The 18,961-nt window shown below is 45.7% G+C and overlaps 1 protein-coding gene across 6 annotated transcripts in view; it reads left to right on the forward strand.

The window, feature by feature from the left end:
- The window catches only part of LIN7A (lin-7 cell polarity scaffold A), a 154,004-nt gene that overhangs the window by 62,020 nt on the left and 73,023 nt on the right, over window positions 1–18,961 (forward strand). The window lies entirely within an intron of this gene.

Here is an 18,961-nt window from a genome sequence, read left to right on the forward strand (position 1 = left end):
GAAAAAAATAAATATGGACATTTGGAGGCAGCTGATTTGAAAGATTTTTTTTAAATTTAAGAATACATTTTTAATGTTTTTATTTTAAAATAGAGTTTAGCATCACTTTTTTGAACAGCACATACTTACCTTTCCTTCACGTCCCTGCCTTGCCATTCAGTTGCTAAGAGCAAACAAAGGAAGGTTTAGGTAGGGACCTATTTGCCAAAGGGACAAGACAACTTCCTCTTTTGGGTCATGCAGCATCCAATGCATGCATTGTCATATGCTCTGTGTCACATCACAAATGGGGGAATGCTAAGTAACAAAAAAATCTTGCAGCTGCATCAGTGAACTCTCTGTGTGTCTGTGAATGCTGTACCTGCTTGTATCTATCATATCTAATTATTGAATCTGCACCAGTGCTAGACTAAGACTAAGGGATTATGGGATATCTAGTTTCTTCATAGGAAGTGTCTGTTCTTAGAATAATGTACCGCTACCCCTGCAGGAGCCGCTGGTAAATATGGGTATCTCCCACCCTGCACAGCCAGGCACACAGAATTCCCCACACATGCTGGAGTCAGGAGTCAGTCCTTGAAAATTTGTTTGAGTATTTTATTTAGGGGAGTTGAACTTGGATAGGAGACAGGGTAATATTTGATGCCCACTTGATCAGCACAAAAATAATTCTTCAGGGGAACAAACTATATACACACACAGTATATACACTACTCCTTCTACCTCCAGCACAATCTTGCTTGTAGAACTACCAGGACCAGCCAGCACTGTCAGGATAATCCAACAAAAACTCAGTTAGATCCGTAGAAAATGCCGTTTGCAGGCAGGGACCGCGGGCCCCTTTGGTAGTGTAGCAGAAAAGACGTCCCAGTGCTTAGCTTTCCTATGTCTGTGGCTACTGATCCCTGTACCTCCAGTGCTCAATTTTCCCAGGCAGCCAAAATCCCCCAGTCTGGCGCTCGCTAGATCGATTGCCACATTGCTCACCCATCGCCTGCCAAGCCTGCTAGCTCTGCACTTACCCCATCCAGGTCGTGGCTTCCCCCTGCGTCTCCTCCCGAGTCCCAGTGCTCACTTCCCCTCCCGGCCAATCAGGACTTAGGACTTGCTTCCTGATTGGGCAGAAGGAGACACAGGAAGACATTAGCTAATATTAATTTGCTAATGTCTCATGACTGGGTGGGCTCTGCGCCTGGATCCCACCCTTTTTTGAAGCCAATTAGAGCCTCGGCCTCTAATCATGTGCTTTGCAAAAAAAAGAAAAACCCCATTGAAATCCATTTGTCTGGCACCCTACATGTAGATTAGGGGCCGGCGCATGGATTAGGGAGGCGGCGCACCTGCGCCCTGCATGAGCGGCTGTTACTGCTTCAAGCACTGCCAGCCCACCTGGCTGCAGCTGCCCCTTTCACTAGCCCTCCTGGCTCCCACAATCCTCCTAGCTGACTCTGCATCTATCCCAGACTGCTTGCACCCAGTCCCTTCAGGCATGCCTCTCAGTCCTCTGACTGTACACTTACCAGCCCACCTGGCTGTCTTCCTCCCTGGAGACTAGAGGGTTACTCTCAAAGGCTTCCGACAGCCTAGCACTCCATCTCCAGCTTCCACCCGACCCCACTGCCCCAGCTGGGCTGACCCTGAGTATTTGTGGGGGCCTGCCCCCTGCCAACCCATCTGTTGGGGAATTTTCAGGGCCCTCAGAACACTCCAGACAGCTCCACCTTACTTCCCCTCCCATTTTTCTAGAAGTCTCCAGTGAGTTCTAGAAGTAGGGGGGAGGTCCCAGGGATGCTGCCTGTGAGTCACCTAGACCTCCCTGGATTTCTGCCCAACCCAGGAAAAATACACAGGCTTGGCCAGCCAAGCCTGCACAAATGTATCCATCCTACCAAAATCTTAACTCTAGAACAATACATACAGATGTCAGTGGTGGCTGGTGCTCAATTTTTTTGAGGGGGGCGCAAACAAAGCCCCAACCAACCCCATTACCCCCCCCCCCCGTCACTCACCCACAATAGGGCCTACAGATAGATAGACACTGGTTGGGAGAGATAAACAGACAGATAGATATTGGGTGGGTGGGAGATAGATAGATAGATAGATAGATAGATAGATAGATAGATAGATAGATAGATAGATAGATAGATACTGGGTGAGATAGAGACATAGATAGACAGCAGTGTTGGTGTTCCCCTCCATCCAGCAGAACTTTTCCTCCCCTCCCCCCCAGCACTCACCTGGCAGACAGACCAGGACAGCCCAGCACAGCAGTGAGCCTGGCTCCATCCTTCTCCCTGTACACGACTGAGACAGCTCCATTCACCGGTGCTCTGCGGACATACTCCGGCTCTCTCACTCTCTATGGCTCCGAGGTAGCATTGTCTTAACTCGATGTGACTGTGTAGTCACACAGCAGTAGAGGAGTCCGCTCCTCATGCTTCCTCTGCTCAGGCACACTGGGAGATAAAAGCAGAAGTGACATCATAACTCGAATGTCACTCAAAGCACCAGATATAGTAATGTATATAATATAATATGCGGAAGCTACTCGGCGTGATGGATCATGTCACAAGGCGGGTTAAAAGCCCGTAATTGAAGCTCTGTGTCTGCAACTTTGTGATTGCATAGATGTGCCACTTCCTGTAGTGCACTGCGTCCGGCACCCGAACACAGTGCACTTATGGACCTTTTTTTCGATTTTTTTTTTTTTTTAAGGGACATTTTTTTTTTTTTCATTTTTCATTTTTTTATGTTACTGTCCGGGGGGGGGATGGAGCCACTGACAGAGGTCATGCATTAATCTGTGCAGTGCCATACGCCATACGGCATGCCTCATGTTTGAATGCAAAACAAAAATTGCTGGCAAAGAAATGTGAAGAATTACTCTACTATTGGCTGTACGTACAGAGAAACAAATAACACCATAAAACTACATGATCAATGCACATCTTATGCAAGTAAAAAACACAAGGTTCGGGTTTATAATGCCTTTGAAATAAGAGATTTACTAAAACTGGAGCATTCAGAATCTGGTGCAGCGGTGCATGGTAGCCAATCAGCTTCTAACTTCAACTTGTTCAATTAAGCTTTAACAATAGGCTGTAAACCTGGCTGTAAACTGGTTGGATTATATGCACAGTTGCACCAGATTTTGCATGCTCCAGTTTTATTAAACCCCCCTCTGTTTTGGGTACTAAGTTACTGAACAGAAACAAACATTATGATCAGGAAAGTCAGAGAAAATTCAGAAGTACTTTTCTGCATACTTCCCCTGGAACAATGACTAAAGCAAGTGGGTCAGACTTACAACCAGGTAGGGATGAGCTTCGTGTTCGAGTCGAACATACGTTCGTCTCGAACATCGACTGTTCGCCCGTTCGGTGAATTCCGAACGTTATGGACCGTTCGCGCCAAATTCGTGTGGTGCTCACGGCCCACAATGCACTGCGTCATCGCAGTGCATTGCTGGCTCATGATTGGCCAAGCATGCACTGTGACCCCGCATGCTTGGCCAATCACAGCGCCAGCAGCGAGGAGAGCCATGATTGGCCACAGGCAGGGTGCCTGTGGCCAATCATAGCTCAGGCTGTGTAGTACACGCCCCACACTATATAAGGCCGCCAGCGCGGCGGCCTAGTGTAGTGTGTTGGCGTCTGAAGCAGTTAGCGGGTGTTCTGTGTACCTTCAACACAGTACACACCGATCGTTTTCGGCCGATTTTCGATCTTGCTGTTGTGTAGTGGTTGTTGTCTGTGTGCCCTGACCGCAGTATACACCGCTATATTCACCTCACCTATATAGCTAGTGATCTATCTTTTATAATAGAGCTTGCAGTCAGTAGTGTTAGGAGCTTGTGCATGATGTCTGCGTGCTCTGTACCCAGTACACACCGCTATATCCACCTACATAGCTCTTCTCTATTTGAGCCCACTTGCCATCTGCAGGAGTTATTGGAAGTTGTGTGTGCCTCCAGCACAGCATAGTATACATCTGTATATACCCCTTTATCTCTGGTGTTCTATAAAAAAGGCATCTGCAGGAGTTAGTGGGTTTTTTGTGCCTCCAGCACAATATACACCTGTATCTACCCTTTATTGCTGTTCTCTAATAGAGGCATCTGCAGGGCTTAGTGGGTGTTGTGTGACTCAATTACAGTATACCCCTTTATCTCTGGTGTTCTATAATAAAGGCATCTGCAGGAGTTAGTGGGTTTTTTGTGCCTCCAGCACAATATACACCTGTATCTACCGTTTATTGCTGTTCTCTAATAGAGCCATCTGCAGGGCTTAGTGGGTGTTGTGTGACTCCATTACACTGCTGTTTTACCCAACTCCCTTCAGGCCATTACCATGTCTGGAAGGCCAGCAAGGAGAGGCAGACAGGCGCGAGCCGATAAAAGAGGGCAAGCAGGCTCTGTGTCTAGAGACAACAGTGCTGGTCATGGACGCGGTGCATTGTCATCAGCGCGTGGTCATGGGACACGCTTGTCCTTCTTTTCGGCAGCTGGACATGTTGAACCGCAACATGCCAACGACTTGGTAGAGTGGATGACCAAGCCCTCTTCATCCTCCTCATCCTCTCTCACCCAGTCTCAGGGTACTAGCAAAGCAGCTGCCAAAGCATCGTCTTCCCTCCTCTCAATGTCATCATCAGTGACTCCTTCCCTAGACCCACCACGTCCTCCTGAGGAGTCTCCTGAACTCTTTGAGCACAGTGTTGGGTACATGCTCCAGGAGGATGCCCAGTGTTTTGTGGGCTCTGATGATGACACTCAGCTAGAGGAAGGCAGTAGCGTGAGCGCAGAGAGAGGGGATGCTCAAGAAGGACAGCAATCTGGCAGTCATGTTCCACAAGCTGCAGCATACTGCCAGGTTTGCTACAGCGATGAAGAAGGAGGGGATGATGAGGGCACTGACTCCACGTGGGTGCCTGGAAGGAGAGAGGAGGAGGAGGAGGAGGAGGAACATGTCCAACGAGGCAGGATGCCCTCCGGGGGCCAGCTTAGGGGCAGCACACCGACTGAATCACACCGCAGAGCTCCGCCTGTGCAGGGCGCTGCCTCTGCGCGTTATTCTAAAAGTTCTTTGGTGTGGGCCTTTTTTGAGACGAGTGCATCAGATCGCACCGCTGCTATTTGCAGCATATGTCTCAAGCGTATCTCGCGTGGCCAAAACATCAGCCGCTGGGGCACCACATGCTTGACCAGACATATGTTGACCTGCCATGCAGCTCGTTGGCAAGCGTACCTCAAAGACCCACACCAAAGAACAAAGCGGACCTCTCCTTGCTCCTCATCAGCTGGCATCTCCAACCCCACTAGACCTTCAGTCCTCTCTGAAACCTGCTCTGAGAGGAATGAAGGTGTAGAATTAGGTGTGTCACAGCCAAGTGCTTCCGGGAACTCTTCTAGCGGTACACCCACGTCCGGTTATAGCAGGCAAATGTCCCTGCCCCAGCTGCTGGACCGGCGAAAGAAGTTCACTCCCAGCCATCCACATGCCCAGCGGTTGAATGCTAGCTTGGCTAAATTGCTAGCACTTCAACTGCTGCCTTTTCAGTTGGTAGACTCAGCCCCCTTCCGTGAGTTTGTACAATGTGCGGTTCCTCAGTGGCAGGTCCCCAAACGCCACTTTTTCTCACGGAAGGCGATTCCAGCTCTCTACCGGCATGTGGAAGGCAATGTCCTTGCCTCGCTGGACAGGGCGGCCAGCGGTAAGGTGCATATTACCGCTGACTCATGGTCCAGCAGGCATGGACAGGGACGTTACCTGTCTTTCGCGGCCCATTGGGTCACTCTTCTGGCAGCTGGGAAGGATGCAGGACAAGGTGCAGTAGTGTTGGAGGTTGTTCCGCCACCACGCCTCCAAAATGCTACTATTGGTTGTGACACACCTCTCTCCTCCACCCCCTCCTCTTCTTCTTCCTCCATGGCCTCTTCCAGTGCTCTGTCCTCAGAACCAGCGGTGCTCCGTAGGCGTTGCAGGGGCTACGCAAGTACGCAGGCAAAACGATGCCATGCCGTGCTTGCGCTGGTTTGTTTGGGGGACAGGAGCCACATTGGGGCGGATGTTTTGTCAGCTCTGCAGGGGCAGGCCGAGAGGTGGTTGACGCCACGCCAGCTTAAGCCAGGAATGGTGGTTTGTGACAATGGCACCAACCTCCTCTCCGCCCTCCGACAGGGACAACTGACCCATGTGCCCTGTGTAGCTCACGTCCTTAACCTGGTGGTGCAGCGGTTCTTGGGCAGGTACCCCGGCTTACAGGATGTCCTGAAGCAGGCCAGGAAAGTCTGTGTGCATTTCCGCCGATCATTTAATGCCTGTGCTCGGCTGGCTGAGCTCCAAAAGGAGTTGAACCTGCCCAAGAACCGCCTTATATGTGACATGCCCACCAGGTGGAACTCAACGTTGGCCATGCTGCAGCGGCTGCACACGCAGCAGAGGGCCATCAATGAGTACCTGTGCGACTACGGCACCAGGACAGGGTCAGGGGAGCTCGGTTTTTTCTCACCACGCCAGTGGGGCATGATCAGGGATGCATGCACTGTCCTGTCACCGTTTGAGGAGGCCACAAGGATGGTGAGCAGTGACAGTGCATGCATCAGTGACACTGTACCTCTTGTCCACCTCTTGGAGCATACGCTGCGTGGAATAATGGACAGGGCACTTGAGGCAGAACAGAGGCAGGAAGAGGAGGACTTCCTTGCCTCTCAAGGCCCCCTTTATCCAGACAGTGTTCCTGCTGTGCCACCCATCACACAGGAAGAGGATGAGGAGGAGGAAGAGGGGGAGGAGGATGATTGTGTCAGCATGGAGGTGGAGGCTGGCACTCAGCATCAGCATCAGCAGCAGCAGCAGCAGCAGTCTTGTAGGGATGATTTACAGTCCCAAGAAACCCGTGGACTTGTACGTGGCTGGGAGGAGGTAGCTGCGGATCATGTTGTCCTTAGTGACCCAGAGGACTCCAGGCGGAATGCCTCAGCTAACCTACGCTGCATGGCCTTCCTGATCCTGCAAAGCCTGCGGAAGGATCCTCGTATTCTTCGGATCAAGGAGAGGGACCATTACTGGCTGGCCACTCTCCTTGATCCACGGTACAAGGGTAAGGTTGCCGCCCTTATCTTGCCATCGCAGAGGGAGCAGAGGATGAGACATCTCCGGGAGGCCTTGCAGAAAGGTCTGTGCAATGCGTTCCCAGAGACTGGGAGGTTACAAACTCCTGGTCCTGGACAACGTGTTGCTGAGGCATCGGTCAGAAGGAGCGGTGGAGAAGGTGGCCGTCTGACTGATGCTTTCAGACAATTTTTTAGTCCGCAGCCCCAAGGTATGATCGGTTCCAGCACCCATCGCCAGCGTCTGATTTACATGGTGCAGGAATACCTAGGGGCAAGGTCAGACTTGGACACCTTTCCCACTGAAAATCCTCTGGCTTACTGGGTCTTGAGGATGGATCACTGGCCAGAGCTTGCATAGTATGCAATTGAGCTACTGGCCTGTCCTGCATCCAGCGTTCTTTTGGAACGCACCTTCAGTGCTGCTGGTGGCTTTGTTACCGATCACAGGGTGCGCCTGTCCACCGAATCAGTTGATCGACTGACCTTCATCAAGATGAATCAGTCTTGGATCACCCACAGCTACCAAGCACCTGAAGCTGATGTAACAGAATAATTTTTTTTGAAATATCACATCCCTTCAAGACTGCCTATGCTGATGCTGAGTGACTGTCCTGTTATGTTGATTGTCTATTCTCTTCCTCCTCCGCTGATATGTTGGAAGAACATTTCTGGTTCTGGGTGATGCCATCAGCCCAATTTTTCTGCCCCTGTTTAACAGGGGCGTTTAAGTACAATTTTTGATGCAATGCTTTGCAGCAGGGCTAATTCCTGCAATCAAACAAGAGTATATGGGAAAGGTTGCAGTGTGGTGGCACCAGCACCAGTGCCTAAGGCCCAATTTTTCTGCCCCTGTTTAACAGGGGCGTTTAAGTACAATTTTTGATGCAATGCTTTGCAGCAGGGCTAATTCCTGCAATCAAACAAGAGTATATGGGAGAGGTTGCAGTGTGGTGGCACCAGCACCAGTGCCTAAGGCCCAATTTTTCTGCCCCTGTTTAACAGGGGCGTTTAATTACAATTTTTGATGCAATGCTTTGCAGCAGGGCTAATTCCTGCAATAAAACAAGAGTATATGGCAGAGGTTGCAGCGTGGTGGCACCAGCACCAGTGCCTAAGGCCCAATTTTTCTGCCCCTGTTTACCAGGGGCGTTTAAGTACAATTTTTGATGCAATGCTTTGCAGCAGGGCTAATTCCTGCAATAAAACTATAGTATATGGAAGAGGTTGCAGTGTGGTGGCACCAGCACCAGTGCCTAAGGCCCAATTTTTCTGCCCCTGTTTAACAGGGGCATTTAAGTACAATTTTTGATGCAATGCTTTGCAGCAGGGCTAATTCCTGCAATCAAACTAGAGTATATGGAAGAGGTTGCAGTGTGGTGGCACCAGCACCAGTGCCTAAGGCCCAATTTTTCTGCCCCTGTTTAACAGGGGCGTTTAATTACAATTTTTGATGCAATGCTTTGCAGCAGGGCTAATTCCTGCAATAAAACTAGAATATATGGCAGAGGTTGCAGTGTGGTGGCACCAGCACCAGTGCCTAAGGCCCAATTTTTCTGCCCCTGTTTAACAGGGGCGTTTAATTACAATTTTTGATGCAATGCTTTGCAGCAGGGCTAATTCCTGCAATAAAACTAGAATATATGGCAGAGGTTGCAGTGTGGTGGCACCAGCACCAGTGCCTAAGGCCAAATTTTTCTGCCCCTGTTTAACAGGGACATGTAATTACAATTCTTGATATAATATTTCACAGGAGGGCCCCTTCTTGTGGCCACCCAGAGTAACGGTGAGGACTTATAGTGTTGTGGCACCACTACCACAACCACCAAAGGTCAATTTTTCTACCACTGTTCAACAATGGCATGTAATTACAATTCTTGATATAATCGTTCACAGCAGGGCGCTCCAGCGCCCACCAAGAGTCACTTTGAGGGCTTACAATGTTGTGGCAAAACCAACACCTTGTTCCGCCAGTTCTGCAGAGCATATAGGGCAGGCCCCTACTTTCAAACATCCAACTTACAAACATCTCCTACTTGCAAATGGAAGGAGACAACAGCAAGTGAGATGAAAAAAGATGGACGACAAAACAAATTATACAGGGGTGATAACCCTTCCCTATGATTTCCAAAAAGCTTAAAAATAGTTTTTTTGACTGGAGCTACACTTTAAAAATTTACCAGTTGAAAATTACAAACAGATTCAACTTAACACAACAAACCTACACAGTCCCTGTCTTGTTTGCACCGCCTGTATACTGCTGTTCTGAGTATATAGGGCCTGGGGGCCACACGCATTTCCTTTTTTTAATATGGGTACAGGGTTCCCCTTAATGTGCGTACAAGACCCAAATAGGCTGGTAATGGGCAGGGAGGGCTACCCATGCCATTTTTCTCAATGATTTTCAACCATATTGCAGGAACCCGATATAACATTAAAACCGCAAGCAGTTTTAAATGGTGTTATTTCCGTTTAATGTCATTTTGTGCAGGGACTGTTCTAAACACGGGAAACACGTGGCACTTCACAGGCATACTACAGACACCCCCCAGGCACCATATTTAAAGGAATATTTCACTTTTTTTTCACTTTAATCGTCATTAAAATCAGTGCTCCCGCCAAAACGGCCGTTTTTAAAACTTTTTTTGTATTGACCCATGTCCCCTGGGGCAGGAGTCAGGTCCCCAAACCCTTTTTAGGACAGTATCTTGCATATTAGCCGTTAAAATTAGCACTTTTAATTTCGAATGTTCGAGTCCCATAGACTTAAATGGAGTTCTAAAGTTCGTACGAATTTGGGGTCCGTTCGAAAGTTCTGGTGCGAACCGAACCGGGGGGTGTTCGGCTCATCCCTACAACCAGGCAACTTTTCAGAACTTTTCTTTATTTTTGATGACAGGTTTTCAGGAAACATGGTTGTTGGCATGGCTTTGTACAATTATAACTAAAAAGAAGTTTACAGCAAGTTTAAACCCTCAAAGTGCTTCTTGACGATAATAAATGTACAGTATATAAGCAGAAAATAAATAAAAATGATCTTAGATAAGACAAATTTTGCAGGCCAACATTTTGTCATCATAATTGATAGTTGCACTGCAAACAAATGTGGTTTAAAACATTAAGCAGAACCTATTGATTAAAAAATACATATACAATATAATTGTATCTGTCGATGAAAAGAGTGGCCAAACTATGTACCATTTTCTTATCATATTTCACATGCAAAACTGTCAGGATATAACAGGTAACTATTATTTTGGACTACTCAAAAGATATACATATTGAATGTGTATAACTGTGCGGCCACAAAGATCTGTAGTCATAGCAACGGCACGGAAAAAATGCCAATACATATTAGATGGAAGCTGTTTAATGCCTTTTATTTTGACAGACTCTGTGACAGCTGAGTAGAAGGGAGTGAATGAATGATTGCAGCGGTGAGGTCAAAGGAAAAGTCTATCGTCTATGTTAGAAACCTTCGTCTGATAGGCCATTGTTCTGCTGCGCCAGTGAAGAAAAACGCATGGTACCACAGTTAATAGCCTAAGCATATTCTCTGATTCTGCATATTTCTGGTTGAGAAGAAAAAGTATTTTAGGTGGTTTGATTTATTATCAACTTGTGCCCACAATCTAATATCTATAATATATAATGGTAGCTGAAACAGAATCCAGCAGGCCAGGTGAATACACCATCTCAGATGGAAGGCTTTAGTGAACGATGAATATACCTTTTTTTCTAACTTTTGTTATTAAAAAAGTTTGATTTGTACCTGATTTATCAACCACACTAATAATACTCTTATTTTAATGGATCAGACTGGCCTTCTCCAGCTGTTGTGTACATTGGCCACTTGGGTAACAGTAGAACTGGATGTTTCTTTTTCCATATGAATATGTACAGAAGCAAGTAGTAGTGTTCATGAATCAACTGACTCGCCAGGGAAAATATGAACTCAAATTCTCTGTGTGCTTACTGCAACTTCAGCCTAATGGGAGAATTTTAAGCATTCTTGAAAAAAGGAGGTTTATCAGTGAAAGATTGGAGAACAGCTATAGTGGATCTACATGTCCCTGTTTGACTCTAAAAAATACTGTTACCGGGGTAATTGTTAATAGTCCCTTATACACACGTAAAAGTCTATTCACAGCATGGTGGTAATCCCTGGGAAATTAAGCAAATTTGTTTCCATATTGTTCTTTTTGGAAAATTTTGTATGATACATCAACCCTGTGCAGCTCTCTGAGAGTCCATTCACACAGGGGCAACATGTGTTCCAGTGCGACTTTTGGAGGCAACTTGGACATGACTTGAGTATGAATAACAGCATGATTTGGAGTTCAACACGATTTGGGGCGACTTACAACACAACTTTAAGTCGCCCCAGGCCAGGCAACTTTGGCCGTGGCCAATCAGAGAATAATCAGCTCTCGAGGAGGAATGCCACGCCAAATTTTAAATAAAAAAATGGCATGGGTTCCCCCTCCGGGAGCATGCCAGGCCCTTAGGTCTGGTATGGATTTTAAGGGGAACCCCCTACGCCGAAAAAAACGTGTGGGGGTCCCCCCAAATCCATACCAGACCCTTATCCGAGCACGCAGCCTGGCCGGTCAGGAAAAGGGGTGGGGACGAGCGAGCGCCCCTCCTCCCGAACCGTACCAGGCCACGTGCTCTCAACATGGGGGGTGGGTGCTTTGGGGAAGGGGGGAGCCCTGCCCCCACCCGCCCTGCCCCCACCTTGTCCCCACCTTGTCCCCATGTTGATGAGGACAAGGGCCTCTTCCCGACAACCCTGGCCGCTGGTTGTCAGGGTCTGCGGGCAGGGGGCTTATCGGAATCCAAGAGCCCCCAGATCCCGGCCGCCTAGCCTACATTGTACCCCTACCCATTCACCTGGGGAAAAAAGTGTCAATAAAAAAAACAACACAGGTTTTTAAAGCAATTTATTAATCAGCCGGGTCTTCTTCTGACTTTGGGGGTCTTCTTCCGTCTTCTCCGCTCTGTCTGGCCTCTTCTACTGGTGTCTGGCCTCTTCTTCCGCTCTCCGGCGTCTTCTTCTGATACAAACAAACCCAAGAATAAACCGAGCAAAAAAACCAAGCCTTACTTACCACCAGCCCAGAGACTACCAAAGCACCTACCCCCCCATGTTAAGGGCATGCAGCCTGGTATAGTTCAGGGGGGGGGGGGGGCGCTCGCTCATCCCCACCCCCTTTCCTGACCGGCCAGGCTGCGATAAGGGGCTGGTATGGATCTTGGGGGACCCCATGCCTTTTTTTGGCGTAGGGGGTTCCCCTTAAAATCCATACCAAACCTAAGGGCCTGGTATGCTCCCGGAGGGGGAACCCATGCCGGTTTTTTATTTAAAATTTGGCGTGGAGTTCCCCCTCGGGAACTGATTATTCTGTGAGAGAGGCGACATTGTCGCTTCAATATAGATGAAGATTGGACTTGGAGGTGACTTCCATTGAAATCAATGGTTACAAGTCACCTAGAAGTCAGATTGAAGTAGTACAAGAACCTTTTCTGAAGTCGGAGCGACTTCAGTAGTGTGCATTAAGACGGCTATCATTCACGTACATTCATTTTTACATGTAGCGCGACTTGAGGTGACTAGGGGCGACTTGGGGCGACTTGAAGTCAGATACAAAGTTGCCCCTGTGTAAATGGAGTCTTATGGAAACAGTATTTCCACTTTTGCAGACTTTTTGTTTATTGTGGGATGCCAGCTGTGAGTCCTTGTGGCTTCACAGCCAGACTCTGACTGTGCATTTCCTAGTCTTGTTGAACTTTGTGAATTTTTCTGCAGCCTCTTGGGACCTGTGATGTGTCCCAAGATCCAAGATAATGCAGGCGGGGGGGTTGGAGAACTTCCAATAGCAACACCTACACCTTGTTGGGGGGGCGGGGGGGTTTTAAAAGAAAAAGTTCCCCTTTAGCGTGAAGTTTCCTTTTAAGTGTATGTCCAGCAAAACACTTTAGAGTGGAGTAGGATTGGAACCCCTTTTGAGTTCATACTACTATCCAGGATTTTGTTAGTTTCTGCACTTCTTTCTGTACTGGTGACAATGGTTTTCACCAGAAAGGTAGTGAGGGACAATCTGCAACATGGACAGGGATAAAGCAGTCAACCTCATCATTCACTGGGCATAAAAAGTATGTAAGTCATTATATATCTGTATTAAAATTTCCAACATAGAAAAAATCCACTAGAGATTGAAGGCAGTAGTGTTTCTTTAATTCTATAAAGTAGTAAAGTTAACATTGAGCTTTATTGTTGTGTCTCTAGATCGCATAGTAAAATCATAAAATAAAAGCGCAGAATATATAAACAATCTTTTTTATTGGTTTTCAACAACAGGAAAACATACAGAAGACTGACATGCTTTACACTCGCACAATTCAGTATAAATACAGAACATTCTTAAGTGTAAAACAATGCCTATGAATTATGTCATTCCAAAACATTAAAATAGGTCAGCCAGTTCAACTCAGTATAAAATGACTTGAAGGCCAGGGTAAGACGTACCACAGAGACTAAACAACAACCAAAGAGAAATAAAACACAAATAATCTTATATCAAATATCTTGGGTCCTCACTAATTGTAAAGGTAAAAAATGACCTTAGTCCCAAATTACAGTAAATTTTATAGTTAAAATTTAGTAACCAAGAGTTCATAGGAACATTGAACATGTAAACTCTCTAAAACTTCCGCTAGGGTTGATGCTATCTATCTATTTCCTCCACTAATCGTTATCATGAGTCGAAGTGCAATTAGGATATGTATAACCACCGTGTGGAATTGTTTAGGAAATTTCTCTATAGGCAGCCTGAGCAATGCCAGCCCACAGGAGGAAGGAGTAAAATCTTGTTATAGAGGATTTTAACTTGTGTTACTGAGCCCAGGACCCTGCATTCACTATATGGTCTCCCACGAACATGAAAAAATGCAATTATTTTAGTAAATTTAAACTGCTAAATGCTTTTTCTCATCAGCAGTTAGAGCTGTCTTGTGACTTCTATCAGTGTCCAGCCAAGCACTGGTTAAAGCTTCTAAGAGGAGTTTTCTAGCTGACCTATGAGACTGCAAGACCCATGACCCTCTGTCTGGACAGTGCTGATTGGCCCTATGCTGATCACATGCATCCTCCCAAGAAAAAAAAAAACTCCCTAGCAAAACACACCAAACAGTTTTTGCTGTTTTTTTAATTATTAGGAGTCAGTAGAAGGATGGGAGGATCAGAGAGGCCAGGATCAAACAGCCTTTTTTATACAATGTGGAGGATTAACCCCTTAGATTCCACAGTGAGCATAACGAGCATGCTTTACTGCATATACAGACTGATTTTACTGATGTGGGTTTAGTAACACTTTAAAAATGGATTTCCAAAAACTCACAACCAACATACAATACCATAATATATATGGAGTAAGTTACCTTGCTAACTACAATGTTGCCAACAATCAGGAGCGGTATCACAGTACATTAGTATGTTAGATAGGTAAGCAATCTTTAAGGCGGGGTTCACATTATTGCGAATTGGATGTGGGTTTTGCCAGTGAGAAACACAATGTGTGACACTATATGTGTATATAAAGGCATTATGATTGACCTAATTCCTCTTCCCATCTTATTAAAGAAGGGGATTATGTTAACTGGTCTTGATACTGCAGTTGGGTGTAGAAACTGGAAATTCTGCCTTTCATTTCAGACTCTGTTTGATAATAATGACGTGACCATTCATCTAATTGTATGAAATAAACTCCCAGTGAATGACTAAAGTGCTTCATTTGGATTACTTCATAGGCCTCTCTATGATCTAGGTCTGCAGAAATATCCGCTAGGTGATATACCCTTTAGCTAGCCAAGTTTGCACACAAAAGTACAAAAACTCACTGAGAATGAAAGTGTGCTCCTTGTTTATTTACTAAATGGCACCAGGCGTCTACAGTGGCTGCTAAAAAAGAGTGGTCCGGTAGTTGTAACGGTAGTTTCGTCACAACAGCTATTAATAAGGCCTGGGGTTCTCTACCCTGGACCATAGCCCTCTCAATGAGTACCCATTGTTTAACATGGGGGAGGTGCGAACAATGCTTTCAATTGGTCTAACAAAGTCGACCTATGATAATTCTGCAGCACAGGCAATCCAACCCCCTCTTTGGACTTGTGTTTAGTGAGAGTAGAGAAAGAAATTCTGGCAAAAGTGCAAAATGTAAAAAGGAACTTTTATATATCTTTCTGTTTTAATTATATTTATTGTTTTCAACAAGAAAAACAAACAGGCTCATGGCATGACAGATATTCATACGCATACCAAACACAGACTTAACAACTTGTCTACCAGGCCAATTATGACACTTCTCTCATATATGTAAAAATCTGTGAGTTTTTTTTTTTGCTAAAAAATTACACTAAAAAAAAAAAACATAATTTTTTTTTAGCAGAGGCCCCAGAGAATAAAATAGCGGTCATTGCAATTTTTTATGTCACACGGTATTTGCACAGCGATTTGTCAAATGCATTTTTTTTTTAAATACACTTTAATGAACTAAATAAAAAAATATGAAAAAAATGTAAATAGATACCTAACATGATACCCAACATGTCATGCTTTAAAATTGCGCAGGCTCATAGAATGACGCTAAGGTACGGTACTTAAAAATCTCCATAGGCGAAGCTTTAACAATTTCTACAGGTTACCCATTTAGAGTTGCAGAGGAGGTCTAGTGATAGCATTATTGCTCTAACACTGACGTTCGCGGTGATATATCACATGTGTGGTTTCAACACTGTTTACATATGTGGGCATGATCTAAGTATGTGTTCACCACTATACACAAGCACAGGGGGTGCGGGGCACTTTAAAAAAAACTATTATCGGGGGGGCGTGGCGACCGAGCGCTAAGATGGACGCTTGAGCTGAGAGCTCCGTTCGACCACCGGAGAGAACAACTCTATAACGACTCCATTGGTGACATATTTCCACATAAACCTATCCATAACGTAGGGTAGACACCTTCGCTTCTACCGAAGATGCCAAAAAATAGAAAGAGTCAGCAACCGCCGCGGAAACTTCCGAACCTTTTCAAGGCGCACGGAATCTCACAAAATGGCGCCGGTTCGTGCATGACTGAAAATCAAGAGCAGGCCTCGCAACAATCTCACCTCCGAACGACTTCCCTCAGCGATTCCTCCTCAGGAACGAATAGCCCCACGACTAGAAGCCCAGCCAAACAAAGGCAACGGATATCTTCTCCTGAGGTAAACCGAGCGGACATGGAGGTAAGCGGATCCGCTCCCATAGGCCACGCTATACATCCACCGGCATCCGACCTGATTGCGGCCTACCCCACATCCGATCGTCCGGTCTCAGATACGGTCCTTAAGGAGATGCTTATGTCACTCAAAGCCTCCATACAAGCTGACCTCACTGTAGAAATCACTAACTGCCATAGAGAAGTATTGGCACTAGGTAATAGAGTGGACCAAATGGAACGTAACATAGGGGAATGCACAACTTCTTTCAATACTTTAGTAGAGGCCCACAAATCCCATGATGAAGAAATAACATGGCTAAAGAGTAAAGTAGCAGACCTTGAGGACCGCTCTAGGAGGTGCAATATTAAAATCAGAGGTATTCCTGAAGCCATACCTCCAAACCAATTATTGCAGTATGTACACACGCTATTTTCCACCATTATCCCCACATTATCTCCTCAGGATCTGACCATTGACAGGATTCACAGAATCCCCAAGCCAGCATTTCTACCTGAAGGTACCCCTCGGGATGTTTTGCTCAAGATGCATTACTATCATATCAAGGAACAAATTATGACTGCGTTTCGTACTCGAGGCAACAACATATCTCAATATGCTGAATTGATCCTCCTCCCTGACCTATCAAGACATACTCTGCAATTGCGCCGAAACTTAGCAACCATCACTAAGGCCTTACGCAACCATAATATACCACATAAATGGCGTTATCCAGCGAAATTGTCCATCTCACATGATGGTACCACGCACACAGTTACTACTTTAGCTGAAGGTATCGCACTCCTGCGTCAATGGGGCATACTTCCACAACAAAACCCTCTGGAACCACCTACAACACAACTACGCCCTATTCCGGATGAGTGGCAAGTAGTTTCACACAGAAGAGCCCCCAAAAATGTCACTGATGGCAGTAAATAATCACACACCGTTGACAAATATGTTCTCTCTCTGGGCACAAGGATTTCTTCATCTTTCCTTGTTCTTACCCCTGACATTTGTCATTTTTGCAGCTTTGTTTGCATATGGATCGCTTATATGATTCTATTTTTATTGTTCTATATGTTATTGTTTATTTTTGTGGTTACACCCTTTGTTCCATTAGCACTGGACCTACACGTGATGGACTCTTCATCCCCTGTTCTACTACATCTCTAAATACCATAGCGGCATCTCTTCTGTCAATCGCCTGGAGCTCAGATGACTCTAATAATTCTCGAAGGATTCTGTGAGTACACTTACACATCTTTTTTTCTTACCTGAAAAATGACCATTACCTTTGTTTCCATTAATGCCAAAGGCCTCAACCACCCTGTGAAACGCTACTCGCTGTGGACAGAAGCTCAGAAATTAAAAGCGGATATTTTATGTGTACAAGAAACTCATTTTCAACAGGACAACCATCCTAAATGTACACATAAAAACTACCCACATATATTCCTGGCAAATAACCCGAATAAAAAAAGCGGAGGTGTCCTTCTTGCCATCCGTGACACGGTCTCCTTCCATCTCAAGAAATCCATCACAGCCGACAATGGTCGCTATATTATTCTTCAGGGTGATATTAATTCTAAACCGTACACCATTGTATCTTTATATGCTCCAAACACCCGACAGATTCGGTTTTTAAATAGACTACTCCGTAAAATACAACCTATCCAATACGGCAGTCTCATTCTTTGTGGCGATTTTAACCTCATTGTTGACCCACAACTTGACACTTCTAATGCTAAACGCAACAACAACAACTGCCTAAATACGATCCTGCACTCTGAAAAACTGTACGACGTCTGGCGATGCACACATGGCAACGAGAAAGACTTTACCTTCTTCTCCCATGTACATGGGTCTTATTCCAGAATAGACTTTTTTTTGTCCGATCAATGGACCTTACAAAATGTTTCATCCTCTGAGATACATGATATTACGTGGTCTGACCATTCTGCCATATCACTTTCTATACATGAGAAGGGTGTCTCTTCCTCTTCACCCATCTGGCGCTGCAGTGTTAGATTACTACAGGACCCCGATACCAAAGAACTGATTTCTAAAAACCTTAAAACATATTTCCAACAAAATGAACATTCAGTAGAGAGTCCCTTCACACTCTGGAACGCCCACAAAGCGTTTATTAGAGGCGTCCTTATCCAGCTAGGAGCTAGAGCTAAAAAAAAGTATACTGCAACCATAGACTCCATTACTTCCGATATCCACAATTTAGAAACCCTCAACAAAGCATTTCCCTCTCACCAGCGGACTACCCAAATAACCTCTCTTAGAGAAAAATTGAGAGATCACTTGGCCCAAAACTATGATTTCTACCTTAGACGTTTGAAGTTACGTACCTATGCCTGTGCGAATAGAGCAGGTAAATACCTTGCCAATAGGATTAGAGCAATACGCACCAAAACTAGGATTTCCCATCTGATACATCCTACATCCCTTCATAAAGTAATCAATCCTCAAGAAATCGCAAACCAATTTGCACAATATTATAGTGAGCTTTACAATCTTAACACCGACCCCCACACTCCTCAACCCACTGTTCCCAAAATACAGCATTTTCTCAAAGAT

The sequence above is a fragment of the Lithobates pipiens genome, unplaced genomic scaffold, assembly GCF_037356315.1.
Source record: "Lithobates pipiens isolate NorthernLeopardFrog02 unplaced genomic scaffold, aLitPip1_a1.2 Scaffold_8, whole genome shotgun sequence".
Lineage (NCBI taxonomy): Eukaryota > Metazoa > Chordata > Amphibia > Anura > Ranidae > Lithobates > Lithobates pipiens.